The 14,085-nt window shown below is 47.0% G+C and overlaps 1 long non-coding RNA gene across 8 annotated transcripts in view; it reads right to left on the minus strand.

Annotated features, from left to right (window-relative positions):
* Window positions 1-14,085, minus strand: part of LOC145532588 (uncharacterized) — a 623,961-nt gene that overhangs the window by 249,134 nt on the left and 360,742 nt on the right. For 5 of the 8 annotated variants that reach the window (XR_014073406.1, XR_014073396.1, XR_014073404.1 and 2 more), the window contains 2 exons: window positions 6,581-6,663; window positions 6,013-6,092 (listed from right to left, as the gene is read on the minus strand). This is a non-coding gene — a long non-coding RNA (uncharacterized LOC145532588). Of the gene's footprint in view, window positions 1-3,523; window positions 6,093-6,580; window positions 6,664-7,371; window positions 7,437-14,085 lie in introns of those variants that run through there. The other 3 variants (XR_014073392.1, XR_014073391.1, XR_014073394.1) reach the window with 2 other exon arrangements.

Here is a 14,085-nt window from a genome sequence, read left to right on the forward strand (position 1 = left end):
CATTGAATATCAAACTATCAATGGGTGGAAGTTGCCCAGAGGCCCAGTGGTTAAGATGCTATACCTCCAATGCAGTGGACACATGTTCAATCCCTGGTTGGGGAATTAAGATCCCACATGCAGTGCAGTGTGGCCAAAAAACTAAAACATCAATGGGCATCATTATTTGATTGAATCAACCAAATCATCCAGTTTCAGGGGCTTCATCTAGACTAACATATTCATTGACCAGAAACCACTCATTTTATCACATCTTTCTCCTGCTGGACACACCAGTGTTGATGTTGGATGGGAGTGGACACCAGGCTGGGAAAAATCTTTAAGACCAGTAGAACCTCACTGTTGCAGGAGGCCTTGGCCCTTCCCAGAAGGTCCTTCTGGATGTTGCCTCAGAAGGTGGACCCGCTTCCTGTGGACTCCTTGCTCACTCTACCCTCTGAGTCACCCATTCTTGTGGGCGACTAGGGTTTGCATTCTTGCTTTCACTGGACGTGGTTCTTTGCTCTTTCCAAGCAGCACTTCCCTCCTCGTGCTCTGACACCACCCTTGTGGGTCCCCACCATTTATTCACACGGATTAATGCTGAAATCTCCTAACAATTCTCCACGCCAACTCTTGACCTTTCGGCAGTTCTGCCAAAGACATCTTTCTAGAAGCAAATCTGATCATACCAGTTTCCTGCTCCAAACCCTCCCACAGCTTTTGAACTCTTCTGGGATCAAGCCCAGGTGCCTCATGGGCTGCACAAAGACCCTCGGGCTCTGCTCCCCGGGACCCACCTCTCTCCAAGCCCTGCTTTTTCTCTGTGCTGCACCTGCTGTCTACCATCAGCACGTCTACATACAGACAGTGCTTTCTGTATCCCCCAGAGCTTGGTGGGACACCTTCTGGACACACCAGTGTCAATGGATCAGCTGGTAAGGCTTCTGCCTGCAATGTGGGAGACCTGGGTTCAATCCCTGGGTTGGGAAAATCCCCTGGAGAAGGGAATGGCAATCCACTTCAGTATTCTTGCCTGGAGAATCCCATGGACAGAGGAGCCTGGTGGGCTACAGTCCATGGGGTTGCAAAGACTCACACACAACTGAGCAACTCACACTTTGACACTTTCTTATCCTCAGGCAGATAAAGTCGTGGTGGTGGTGGGAGATGTGTTCCAGGCAAGCCCCTGCCCATTCTTCAGTTCTCACTCAAATGCCACCTGTAGGCACAAGATCCACATATCTGAGCAATTAACAACATGAAACAACCACCTCCACCTCATTTCTACCCACTGGAAGGCCCCATGGGATTGACAGAGGTGACTGAGCGGGAGTTTCAGCCAAGTGTGATCTGAATAGGCAACACATGGAACCAACCAGTCATCCAGAGAAACATCCAGGGAAAAGTTCTCCAGCAGGAAGCAATTCTCTAATTGCATGGAAATCAAGGCGAACATTACAGAAAACGCCAGCTCTAACTCCCAAGTTGTGGTGCTCTAGAGAAGCAAACTTGGAAAATACTATATTCATTGCTAAGCAGACTTTGCTCAGCTTCATGGTAGAGACAACCCCAGTGAGGTGGTGTGCCATGTGCCCATCCCCTGGCAGATGGATGCCTGCCTCTGTAGGTTTCCTCCAGGCTCAGATGCATCAGTTCAGTCTACATGGCACGTGCCTTTCCATTCCTGTCTAGAAGCCTCTCAGAACCCCAGACCACCTTGACCTTCTGTCCGCAGCTTCCACAGAGAACTGAAGTGAAGTGAAAGTCACTCAGTCATGTCCAACTCTTTGCAACACCATGGACTGTATAGTCCATGGAATTCTCCAGGCCAGAATATTGGAGTGGGTAGCCTTTCCCTTCTCCAGGGGATCTTCCCAACCCAGAGATCAATCCCATGTCTCCCGCACTGCAAGCAGATTCTTTACCAGCTGAGCCACCAGGGAAGCCCAAGAATACTGGAGTGAGTAGCCTATTCCTTCTCCAGGGGATCTACCCAACCCAGGAATTGAACCGGGGTCTCCTGCATTGCAGGCGGATTCTTTACCAGCTGAGCTACCAGGAAAATCCCTACAGAGAACTGGGCCCCCACTTATTTTCTGGCTTCCACTCCCACTGAATGATAAGTGCCCCCAAGGTGCTCCCAGCCTGTGGTTGCTTAGTTCTTCCTGCCTTGAACTCTACACTAACCCAAATCAATCCTACATCTTCACTGTCCCTTTGAATACCCAAATTTGAACTTCTATCCTTTGGGGATAAAGTCCTGGTTCACCTAACCTTGGGATCACCTGCTCTCGCCATCTCCCCATTTTTTTTCATTATATTACCTCTCTCTCTATACAGGACATATTGAGGCAATTTGCAAATGCCTCGTGACATCACTCAGCTTGGTGCTTTACGGAAATAGGTTTTCAATGAATATTTGATTTGAAACATGAATGGTTTTACTTCCCAATGATGAATTGTGACTATGAGATGGAGACGATCACTGCTAACAGGCCCCAATGGATGGCTGAGCTTAGAGGGCACACCAGGGCCTGACCAGTTCTGCCCCAAAGTGGGACTCCTTTATGGGAAGTCTCTGCACAGGAGCTCCTGTTGTTATTTTCAATTGCTCACTCGTGTCCAGCTCTTTGTGACCCCATGGACTGCAGCACACCAGGCTTCCCCGTCCTCCACTATCTCCTGGAGTTTGCTCAAACTCACGTCCATTGTGTTGATGATGCCATCCAACCATCTCATCCTCTGTCGTCCCCTTCTCATCCCACCTTCAATCTTTCCCAGCATCGGAGTCTTTTCCAGTGAGTCAGTTCTTTGCATCAGGTGGCACAGTCATGAAATGAAAAGACACTTGCTCCTTGGAAGAAAAGCTATGACCAACCTAGATAGCATATTAAAAGGCAGAGATCTCACTTTGCCAACAAAAGTCCATAGAGTCAAAGCTACAGTTTTTAAAGTAGTTGTGTACGGATGTGACAGTTGTCGCTTCTGTGCACCTTGCTAGGAGCTTCCAGGAGCTGCACCAGAGTCTCAAGCTCTTCTACCCTACATTCCTTCCTCCCTTCTTCTTTCACACACATCAGGCCTACATAATCGGGCAGCTTTTCCCCGCCCACACCAGAAAACCTGAAGGCCCCACAGGCTCCTCCTGTCCTGTTTTCACAGATAAGGCTCTCGTACTTCTAGCTACACCTGGGCACTCCTTTTCAGGAGGGTCAGCCCTGATACAGTATCATTCCATCATTCCACAGACAAGGACACTGGGATTCAGAAGCTAAATATCATCCCTTAGGTTGTCAGCCAAGATGATATGGAACAGAGAGAATTTATGTCTTGAGAGATGAATGTCAACAGTCTAAAGCAGCAGTTCCAAACCTTTTGGGGGCACCAGGGACTCATTTCATGAAGACAATTTTTCCAGAGATGGGGTGAGAGGAACGGTTTAAGGATGATTCAAGGATAGTAGGGTTAGTGCTCCTGTGAGAATCTAATGCTGCCACTGTTGATCTGACAGGAGTTGAAGCTCAAGCAATAATGCAAGTGCTGGGGAAAGGCTGTAAATACAGATGAAGCTTTGCTTGCTCGCCCACCCACCACTCACCTCTTGTGTGTGGCCTGGTTCCTAACAGGCTATGGACCGGTACCAGGTACCAGTCTGTGGCCTGGCGGTTAGAGAAAGCGAAAGTGTTAGTCGCTCAGTTGTGTTCGACTCTTTGTGACCCCACAGATTGCAGTCCACCAGGCTCCTCTGTCCATGGAATTCTCCAGGCAAGAATACTGGAGTGGGCAGTCATTCCCTTCTCCAGGGGATCTTCCTGACCCAGGGATGGAACCTGCATCTCCTGCATTACAGGCAGATTCTTTACCATCTGAGCCACCAGGAAAGTCCATGGCCTGGGGGCTGCGGACTCCTGGTCTAAAGCTTGACAACTCCACCCCTGTTAGTGGATGAATTGTCCAAGATTCCAGATAAGGATGGTTGAGGCTGAATCTGCTATGGTTTGGGCTGGGCAGATATGAGAACCAGCAACATTCAGGTCTGTGCCAGAAATCAGCAAGCAAGCAGAAGGTCCAGTCTGCCACCCTGGGATGAAGCAGTCAACACAAATATCAGGAGATCATTAGGAATCGTTCAAGGAAAATTTTGAAAACTTCAAGTCCAAAATGACAACCCACAAATAAGACACAGCAAACAGAAAGAAGGAAGATGGGGCTGGCCAGAGTCATGCTTCCAAGGAGGTCCATGGACCAGAGTCTCTTTCACCTTGGGCTTCCTGTACCAGCCCTCCATCTCCTGACACTGCAGAGGTAACGTGACAGATGGCAGTTGAGAACAACCAATTTCCCTCTGTGCTTTATTTCCTTCCAGTTAGAGCAGCAGGGTTCAAAAGCACAATATGGATGACCATTACTGAGCTGACATCATTTGGTCATTTTTCAAGTTGATTGGACTTTGAGAGTGGTGCATCATTTACAGGCTCACGAACCACAGAAAACAGAAAGTGTAATTGAGTAACACTTCCCACTTCATCTTCAAGGCTTCCCAACGTTTCAGAGCATGGGGTACTCTTTATCATCAGAAAAACCCAAAGAACCTTATCCTCCAAAATGGTAGTCATTATACCCTGTATCTATTGTTTGAGGAGATAGGAAACAACTACTATGAAAGAAGCAATTCTTTAAAGTCTGTATTTCATGAATCTCAAAATTCACAGTGATTAGAAAATTGGTAATACATAGATGGGCAAGATGTGGTACCTATCTGGTTGTAAGACAAGGCTTTTCTGAATGTAATTTTTGCATATATGGTATTATACTGCATTGCGACAACAATCTAGATCATCCCCATTTTACAGAAGGAAAAACTGAGGCACAGAGAAATCAAATAAATTGATAAAGGCCACTTAGTGGAACTTTGATGATATCCAAAGTTCTTTCTAAATCTGCCAAAAGGGCATTAAGTGTGGTGTGTCAGACTCTTCCCTGGCCGTACACGTAGAAGACAAGAGAACTTCAACTGTCCAAAACAATATTGTCTGGATTTTAAACAGAAAATGGTCAATTTTTTAAAAGGAAAGTATTCCCAAGTCCCCCTGTCAACATTTCCCCCCACCCAAGCTGTGGCGGCCACCTACTGCTGACCTGGCTACCCTCCCTCCGTCTACACGTCTGCACAGCTCAGAATCCTGTCCATCTGCTCCAGTGGGAATGACCTGAGATTAGCCAAGGTGGCCTGGGTCTCTCTACACCCTTAACATCCAGCACAGAGTAGCAGTTCAATAAATGTTCCTTGACTGTGGAGTGAACGAATCTGAGAGTCCAAGTCAGGATAGTACTTCCATGGACCAGAACAAAAACTCAGAATAAATCCAAGTCACTAAGCCACTAATTCAAGTGCGAAGGCCCTGCACTTTGCTCAGACAGAAACTGGGAAATCCCACAGAATCCTGACCCTGGCCCTGTCACTCAAGGACAACCCATCAGTTGAACGAAAACCTAATCTTGTGGTCGTCAAAAACCCAGTGGGTGGTGTTCTGAATACACCAGCATCATGAATTTTTAAAAAATGACTTGCAGACTCACTATACTACCAGGCTGTGTGTACCAAGTGCCAAACAATAAATTACAAAGTGGAGTGCGGAATATCAGACAAATGGGTGTTTTGAGTACCGTAGAGAAAAAATTTCTCCAGCCACAGCCATCTGTGTATCGAGACACAACAAACCATTCTGTGCTTTCATTCTGAGCAGAGAGCACTGATCAATTGCCAGGTTGTCAAGCTCTTTAAAGTCTGTTTTTAAACTCAAAGGCCTGACATTCCAAAGCATAAGTGTTGTGGGTTTGCCTATGGTGGCCTGGTGTGTTTGCAGTGTGGCAATTCCAGACGTGTCAGCAATTCCCCACCAAAGGGAGAATTGAAATGATGTCTTTCGAGCCAGAGGATTCCACATCCACATGCTTGCCTTGGCATCTCCCGTCCTCTGGAGGGCTTGAGGGAGGTGATGTGACACCGCGTCCTGTTTATGAACTTACCACAGCAGCACCCCGGCCTGCACCTTGGGGAGACTTGGCCGCTGCTTCACTCTCTTCATCAGTCTCTCATCCACTGGGAGCTGGGCAGTAAAAGTGAAAGTATTAGTCACTCAGTCACGTCCGACTCTTTGCAACCCCAGGTACCACAGCCCGCCAGGTTCCTCTGTTCATGGAATTCTCTAGGCAAGAATACCGGAGTGGGTAGCCAGCCCTCTTTCCAGGGGATCTTCCTGACCCAGGGGTCGAACTGGGGTCTCCTGCAGTGCAGGCAGTTTCTTTACCTTCTGAGCCACCAGGGAAGCCCCGAATGCTGGGCAGAAATGAGCCAAGGTTCTCTCTTTTGGAGAGGTGTCATGAGGGAAGGGGCTCTCCTGGGGAAGATCAAGGAGATCGTCCTGGGGATTAAATTTAAAAGGTTTCATCTAGTGTGGGACTTCTTCCCTCTGTCTGTAAAGCTTCTCTGCTTTCTCTCTATGAAATACACAAATCCAAGTGACTGCAACTTTCTAGAACTATGGCAGCCAGTTGTATTAATAACAAAAATAGCTGACACGGATTGAGCACTTACCAACTGCTGAATTCCTTCCATGCTCTCACAGCTTGCAGCCAGGACAGAAGTGGAGCCCGCACCAGGGAGTAGAACAGCAGGACCTGAGTGGGAGGAGTAGATGCTGATGTGTGGGAACCAGTCTAGGAGGCATCCCAGAGATGAGCAGCAGCAGCAGGGCGCCAACCCTTCCGCTTTTCCCCATTCGACCCTCCAGCCACACTCAGAGCAGCTCAGAACCACCCGGATCTTTCCAGCCGTGACCTGTGTGTTGTTCACTGTTTGCCACTTTGACAGCCAGGCTCACTCCACTCTGTCCTTCAGTGTCTGGGAGGCTTCTTTCTCTGCTGCCCTAGGCTGCCTCAATTCATTCCTTCTCTGTGCCTCCAAAGCCCCTCGGAGAGGCAAAACACAGCCAATATGCAGTATGCTGCCACCTCACAAGGATGGGAGCTCCTTGAAGGTGTGTGCGTGCGTGCGTGCGTGCTCAGTTGCTTCAGTCATGTCTGCCTCTTGGTGACCCCTATGGACTGTAGCCCACCAGACTCCTCTGTTCATGGGATTCTCCAGGCAAGAATATTGGAGTGGGTTGCCATACCCTCCTCCAGAGGATCTTTCCAACCCAGGGATCAAAATCAAGTCTCCTGTGTCTCCTGCATTGGCAGGCGGGTTCTTTACCCACTGAGCCACCTGGGAAGCTCTCTTGAAGGTAGGGACCAGGAATAAGTCATCATTGGTCCCTGATTTGGCACAAAATAGATACTCAGTAAATACAAGTTGAAGGGGGACTCCCCTGGTGGTTAAGGCTTCACCTTCCAATGCAGGTGGTGTGGGTTCAATCCATGGTTGGGGAGCTAAGGCCCCACGTGTCTCACAGCTGTAAAAACAAAACATAAACAATAGAAGCAGTACTGTAACACATTCAATAAAGACTTTATAAATGGTCCATGTGAAAAAGACTTTTTAAAAAAACACTAGTTGAAGTCTTTCCTGGTAGCTCAGGTGGTAGAGAACCCACCTGCCAACCCCGGAGACACAGGTTCAATCCCTGAGTTGGGAAGATCTCCTGGAGAAAGAAATGGCAACCCACTCCAGTATTCTTGCCTGGGAAATCCTATGGACAGAGCAGCCTGGTGGTCTACAGTCCCTGGGGTCGAGTAACACAGTTGAAGGACTAGACAAACTAATGGTATAGTACTGCTGCTGCTGCTAAGTCGCTTCAGACGTGTCCGACTCTGTGCGACCCTATAGACGGCAGTCCACCAGACTCCGCCATCCCTAGGATTCTCCAGGCAAGAATACTGGAGTGGGTTGCCATTTCCTTCTCCAGGGCATGAAAGGGAAAAGTGAAAGTGAAGTTGCTCAGTCGTGTCCGACTCTTAGTGACCCCATGGACTGTAGCCTACCAGGCTCCTCCGTCCAGGGATTTTCCAGGCAAGAGTAGTGGAGTGGGGTGCCATTGCCTTCTCCGAATGGTATAGTACACAGCTTCATTATTATTTTAGACACAAGAAAAAGGTCCCCTGACATTCTATAGACTCCAAAGCATTCCATAATTATATGCTAATAAAAATATAATTTAACGAAAAAATGCTGTATCAAAGAAAGACTTCATTTTTTTTTCACTCCCATCCTCTTCAGAGCATGAAGAGATACAACTCAAGAACTGCTTAAGAGATCAAGTTGCTCCTTGGTATCCCTTTTCTTACCCTTGCTACATCCTGCAATTAAAAGTGAAAGTGTTAGTCGCTCAGTCATGTCTGACTCTTTGAGCCAAGCTCCTCTGATCTTAGAATTCTCCAGGCTAGAATAGTAGAGTGGGTAGCCATTCCCTTCTCCAGGGGTTCTTCCTGACCCAGAGAACAAACCTGGGTTTCCTGCATTGTAGGCAGATTCCTTACCATCTGAACCACCAGGGCAGCCCATTAACATCCTAGTCTTGGGCTCTTTGTCCATATAAATTTCTTTGAAAATTTCAAAATTCACTGAAATAGGCTAACAGCAAGTAACCAGCTAATGATTGACAATAGTCATTTTTAAAATAACCCATTTTTGAGCTGGTTGTAGCTCAGGCCTTGTTGGGTTTCCTGGTTGTTTGAGAAGGCAGTCTGTACACATAGTCACGGCCTCTATAATTATTCCCAAATGCAATTACATTTCCAACAGGAAATCCTTCTCTAGAAGTCATCCACAGCCCAAGCAGCTGGACTGTCAAGCTTGTGGAACACTGGGTGAGAAGGTCAAAGCCTCGTTTCCATCCTAGTGGTGACTCCAAAGTAGAAGAATGCTTGAAAATGTCCATAGTAGTGGGGTTAGAGTTGAGATTTTTCTTATATTTTTCTGTTTCTCTTTCAGCATAATGAGGATTTACTATTTTGATCATAGATTTGATTATATATTATACTACTGACATAGTATCCGTGAGTATATCATGTGTGTGTGCCAAGTCACAATGGAAATAGCTCATCAAGGTCTTATATGAAAGCTAGTTCTGCTAGCAGAGAGGTGAATTTTTCTGTTGGCCTGAGCTGACCAGCCAGGTTTTGCAGACAGCTCATTACCCCCTTCGGAGAAGGCAATGGCACCCCACTCCAGTACTCTTGGCTGGAAAATCCCATGGACAGAGGAGCCTGGTAGGCTACAGTCCATGGGGTCGCACAGAGTCGAACATGACTGAAGCGACTGAGCAGCAGCAACTGAGCAGCATTACCCCCTTGGATTTGCCAAGTCAAGAACACACATCCCCCAGGGTAGAGCCACCTCAGGTCGCCCCTCTCCACCATTTGTCATCCACCCCATCCTCTCATGGTCCTTCTGCTGACTATCTGTCCTCCTCTAGTTTCTCTTCTGCCCCCTCCTCCCAGTTCAACTCAGCATTTAGCTGCTTTCCCAGTTCTAGACTTGCTCCTCAGACTCAGTTGAGCCTTTTCACTTCCTGGTGGTGAAAAGCATCTGCAAACTGGCCAGTCAATCTTCAAAGTCCCTGTCGGGGAAGGAGAGGGTGGGACGAATTGGGAGAGTAGCGTTGACATATATGGGCTTCCCTGGTGGCTCAGCGGTAAAGAATCCACCCGCAACGCAGGAGACAAGGGAGACATGGGTTTAATGTCCAGGTCAGGAAAATCCCCTGGAGAAAGAAATGGTAACCCTCTCCAGTATTCTTGCCCAGAAAATCACATGCTCAGAGGAGCCGGGCAGGCTACAGTCTGTAAGGTTGCAAAGAGACATGACTGAGCACACACACATATATTGACATATATACACTGGTGGTGGTGGTGGTTTAGTCACTAAGTCGTGTCCGACTCTTGCGACCCCATGGACTGTAGCCTGCCAGGCTCCTCTGTCCATGGGATTCTCCAGGCAAGAACACTGGAGTGGGTTGCCAGTTCCTTCTCCAATATATATACTACCGTGTTTAAAATAGGTAGTGGGAAGCTGCTGCACAGCACAAGGAACTCAGCTCAGTACTCTGAGATGACCTAGAGGAGTGGGATGGGGCCAGGGAGGGAGACTCAAGAGGAAGGGATATATGTATACATAGAGCTGATTCACTTTGTTGTCCTGCAGAAACTATCATAACATTGTAAAGCAATTATACTCCAATTTTTAAAAATGTCTGCATGCCTGTTTACGGCATGGGTCTGGTCCCCCTCCCTGCCTTCCTGCCCTTCACATCAGTCACCCTCAAGTGAAATCAGAGAAAATAAACAGTTGCTGCGCCACATGATCAGACGGTGATCTAGAACAGTGCTTCTCAAAGCTGGCACCTCAATCAGTGCTGGTCCACTTGACCCACCAAGAGAGACAGGCAGAAGCCAACAGCAAGCTTGCCAGAGCTTTGACAGCATTGCCAGGACAGCCAGCCATGGGAGCACTGAATTTGCTCCTTGTGCTAAGTATAGACTAGCTCAGGTGTGGCTGCCTCAAGGTGACTCACAGACAGACTAAGCTACTGCCTACCAGTCCTATACTGGAGGATCACTTATCAGTGCCTGATGGAGTGGGAATCCTTAGAAAGGTCTTTCCCCAATTTGGTTTGGAAGTACAGTCTGGAGCCTTGCAACTGTCTCTTGTCTGAGCATAACAGCACCATCAGGGATTGAGTTCTTACTACTTTCCAGACATGGTGTGAGACAAATTGCCAGTGTTTTTCATGTAATCACACCCACCCCAGGAGGTAAGTACTACTACCATAGTCCCCATTTCACGGCTAACACAACAGAGTCCCTGGGTAGTTCTGCATCTTCCTCTAGGTCTTGTTGTGCAGATGGCAGAGGTAAATGTGCCAAATCCGCTTTAATCTAAAACCCATGCATTTACTATGCCCTCCACAGAGTAGCAGAACTATGTTTGCTGGACTTAAGGAATCGGCAGGAAACTGCAGGCTGTTTGTCCTTAATGAGGAGGAAGTAATACGTAGCTTCTTCCCCTGCCTTCCCTACCTCAGTTCTTTACACTTAGAGCTTGTTATTCCTGATTTTAAAACAATTGTTCCCATGGCAACACCCTGGCAGCTTCTCTTAGCAACCATAGCCATCTTTTCCCATTTTCACAAAGTTGGTCCAAACACAAAATTGCTTTTTGAAAGAGTTTTCAGAAGCAAAAACCAAAGTGACCAGTTAACCAGAGCTTGACTTTTTATATATCTTGAGAAAATCAAGCGGCAAGTTTTATACATCTTAGGAAAACAACTTTCGAGTGGTTTTTCAAAACTGGGTGAAAGGGGAAACACTCAGGTTTGCAGGTCAGGATAGTGTTTGAAATCTAGACAAAAATATGCAAACTCTCAAATGTGAAATTTTCCTCGAGTTGACAAAAGTTTCACAAACTGAGAGTATTTAAGGTATACAGTTTTTTTAATTATTTTTTTTTTACCGGAGTATAGTTGCTTTACCATGTTGTGTTCGTTTCTACTCTACAGCAAAGTGAATCAGCCATACGTATACAGGTAGCCCCTCTTCCTTGGATTCTCTTCCTCTTCGGGCACACAGAGCACTGAGTAGAGTTCCTTGTGCTATACAGTAGTTCACGTTAGTTACCTATTTTATACATAGTATCAATCACGCATATCTGTCAGTCCCAATGTCCTAATTCATCTCACCCCTCTGCCTATCCTCATGGTGTGCATACACTTGTCCTCTATGTCTATGTCTCTATTTCTGTTTTGCAAATAAGATAATCTATACCAAATTTCTAGATTTCATACATGCATTAATATACAATATTTGTTTTGCTCTAACTTCACAATGTATGACAGTCTCTAGGTCCATCCACGTCTCTACAAATGAGCCAATTTCATTCCTTTTTTATGACTGAGTAATATTCCATTGTATATATGTACCACATCTTCTTTACCCATTCCCCTATGGATGGACATTAAGCTGCTTCCTCATCCTGGCTATTGTAAATAGTGCTCCAATGAACACTGGCGTGCAGTGTGTCTTTTTGAAATTATGGTTTTCTTTGGGTATATGCCCAGTAATGGGATTGCTGCATCATATGGTAGTTTCATTTTTAGTTTTTAAAGGAATCTCTATTAGTTCTGCATTGCCACTGTGACAATTTGTTGCTAATTTAGCGGTTAAAAAAAACCCCACAAATTTAACATCTTACAAGTCTTACAAGTCAGATGTCTGACATGGAAGTCACCAGGTACCGGCAGGGTGCATTGCTTTCTAGAAGCTCTAAGACAGAATCCCTTGCCTTGCCTTTTTAAGCTTCTAAAAGCTGCCTGCTTGCCTTACATCATGGCTACCTTCCTCCTCCTTCAAAGCCAGCGACATTGAGCTAAGTCCTTCTCAGGCTGCCATCTCTCTGACTGCTCTGCCAATTCCCTCTTCCCCTTGCAAAGACCCTGTGATTACATCCGGCCCTCGGATAATCCAGGCTAACCCCTCTATTTTAAGGTCATCTGATGGGAAGGCTTCATTCCCTCTGCATCCTTAATTCCTCTTTGCCATGGCACCTAACCCAGCCACAGGATCCAGAGATTAGAAGGAGGACGTCTTGGAGGGGCAATTTTTCTCTCTACCATAGTGGATACTGCAGCCTACACAGCGTTTCCTAATGAGTAAGAGAACGTGGGCATAATGGTGGACTAACTCCTCCTCCTCATGGCATCTCCTCACCTGCGGCCACCATACATCTCTTTGGCCTCTTCCTCTTGTGTATCTGGCTATCAGCTAAAGTATGTACTTAAAAAAACAAGTGGCCAAAAGTCTTTTCCCCAATCTTTACCCCAAATGGCAATGGTCAGTGCTGAGCAAAAGGTCTGTGGAGCAAGACTAAGCCTCTCAAGCATTTGTCACCTGGACATGGGGCTGGAGTTGGGCACTACCAGGTTGCCCACTAGGGCAAGACAAGCTGGCAGCGAGCAGCTCGGGCTCAGAGCTGCTGACATTGGCGGCTGACCGTGATGGATGTTGGAGAAAGGGCTGACCCCACGAGGTGCAAACCTTCCCTGAAACACAGCGACAATTATCCCATGAAGACATTTAGGTAGTAGGACAGAAAACAAATCCCCATTGTGCTCAATACAAACAAACTGAAAGCTGTAATTTCCCAGGGACAAACGGCTTCCAGGGTGACTGAAGAATGCACAAGAAAGTCATCAAGTCCTGTGTCCGGTTCTGACACCTTGGAAGGAAGTGACGGGGACCAGGGCCCTCAGGAATCTCCCACCCCAGCTCGGGAGAGGAGATATAGATTCCAGCAAAGCTAATCTACAATGGAAAACATGCTATGCAAAGGGTCAAAGAGCTGTGAGCTGCTTTTTAAAGAGTCAGAGGAGTTTGGAAGAGATGGAGTCACTGTGACCTGGGAGAGGGCAGTGAGGGGTCGGTCAAAAGAGGTGAAGAAGCAACAAGTGGTCGGTGGCGAGTAGGGCTCTGCCAGCTGCATGCTTTGGCAACTGACTTGATCCCAGGTGACTCAGTTTCCCTGTCTGTGGAAAGGCAGTGATATTAGAACTCTTGGGTTTACCTGATGAAACAAGACCCCGTGCACAACTCTGGGAACACAGTAGATACACTATGTATTGGTTTTCGATGTTGGGTGTTTTTTTTTTTTTTTTCAAGATTTTTTGATGTGGACCATTTTTAAAGTCTTTATGGAATTTCTTAAAATATTGCTTCTGTTTTATGTTTTGATTTTTTGGCTCCAGGCATGTGGGATCTTAGCTCCCCCAACCAGGAATCGAACCTGCACTCCCTGCATTGGAAGGCGAACTCTTAACCACTGGACCAGCAGGGAAGTCCCTGTGTTTTGTGGTAAGAACACAGAGCATGAGATCTACTCTCTTAACAGATTGATGGTGGGGGTTTAGTCGCTAAGCCATGTCCAACTCTTGTGACCCCATGGACTGTAGCCTGCCAGGCTCCTCTCTCCATGGGGCTCTCCAGGCAAGAATACTGGAGTGGGTTGCCATTTCCTACTCCAGGGGATCTTCCAGACCCAGGGATTGAACCCCTGTCTCCTGTATCTTCTGCCTAAAAAAGCCCCTAGAATGCGCCCATGTGAGAGTGATC

The sequence above is a fragment of the Giraffa tippelskirchi genome, chromosome 13 (assembly GCF_054371585.1).
Source record: "Giraffa tippelskirchi isolate mGirTip1 chromosome 13, T2T-mGirTip1v1.2.pri, whole genome shotgun sequence".
NCBI classification, from domain to species: Eukaryota; Metazoa; Chordata; class Mammalia; order Artiodactyla; family Giraffidae; genus Giraffa; species Giraffa tippelskirchi.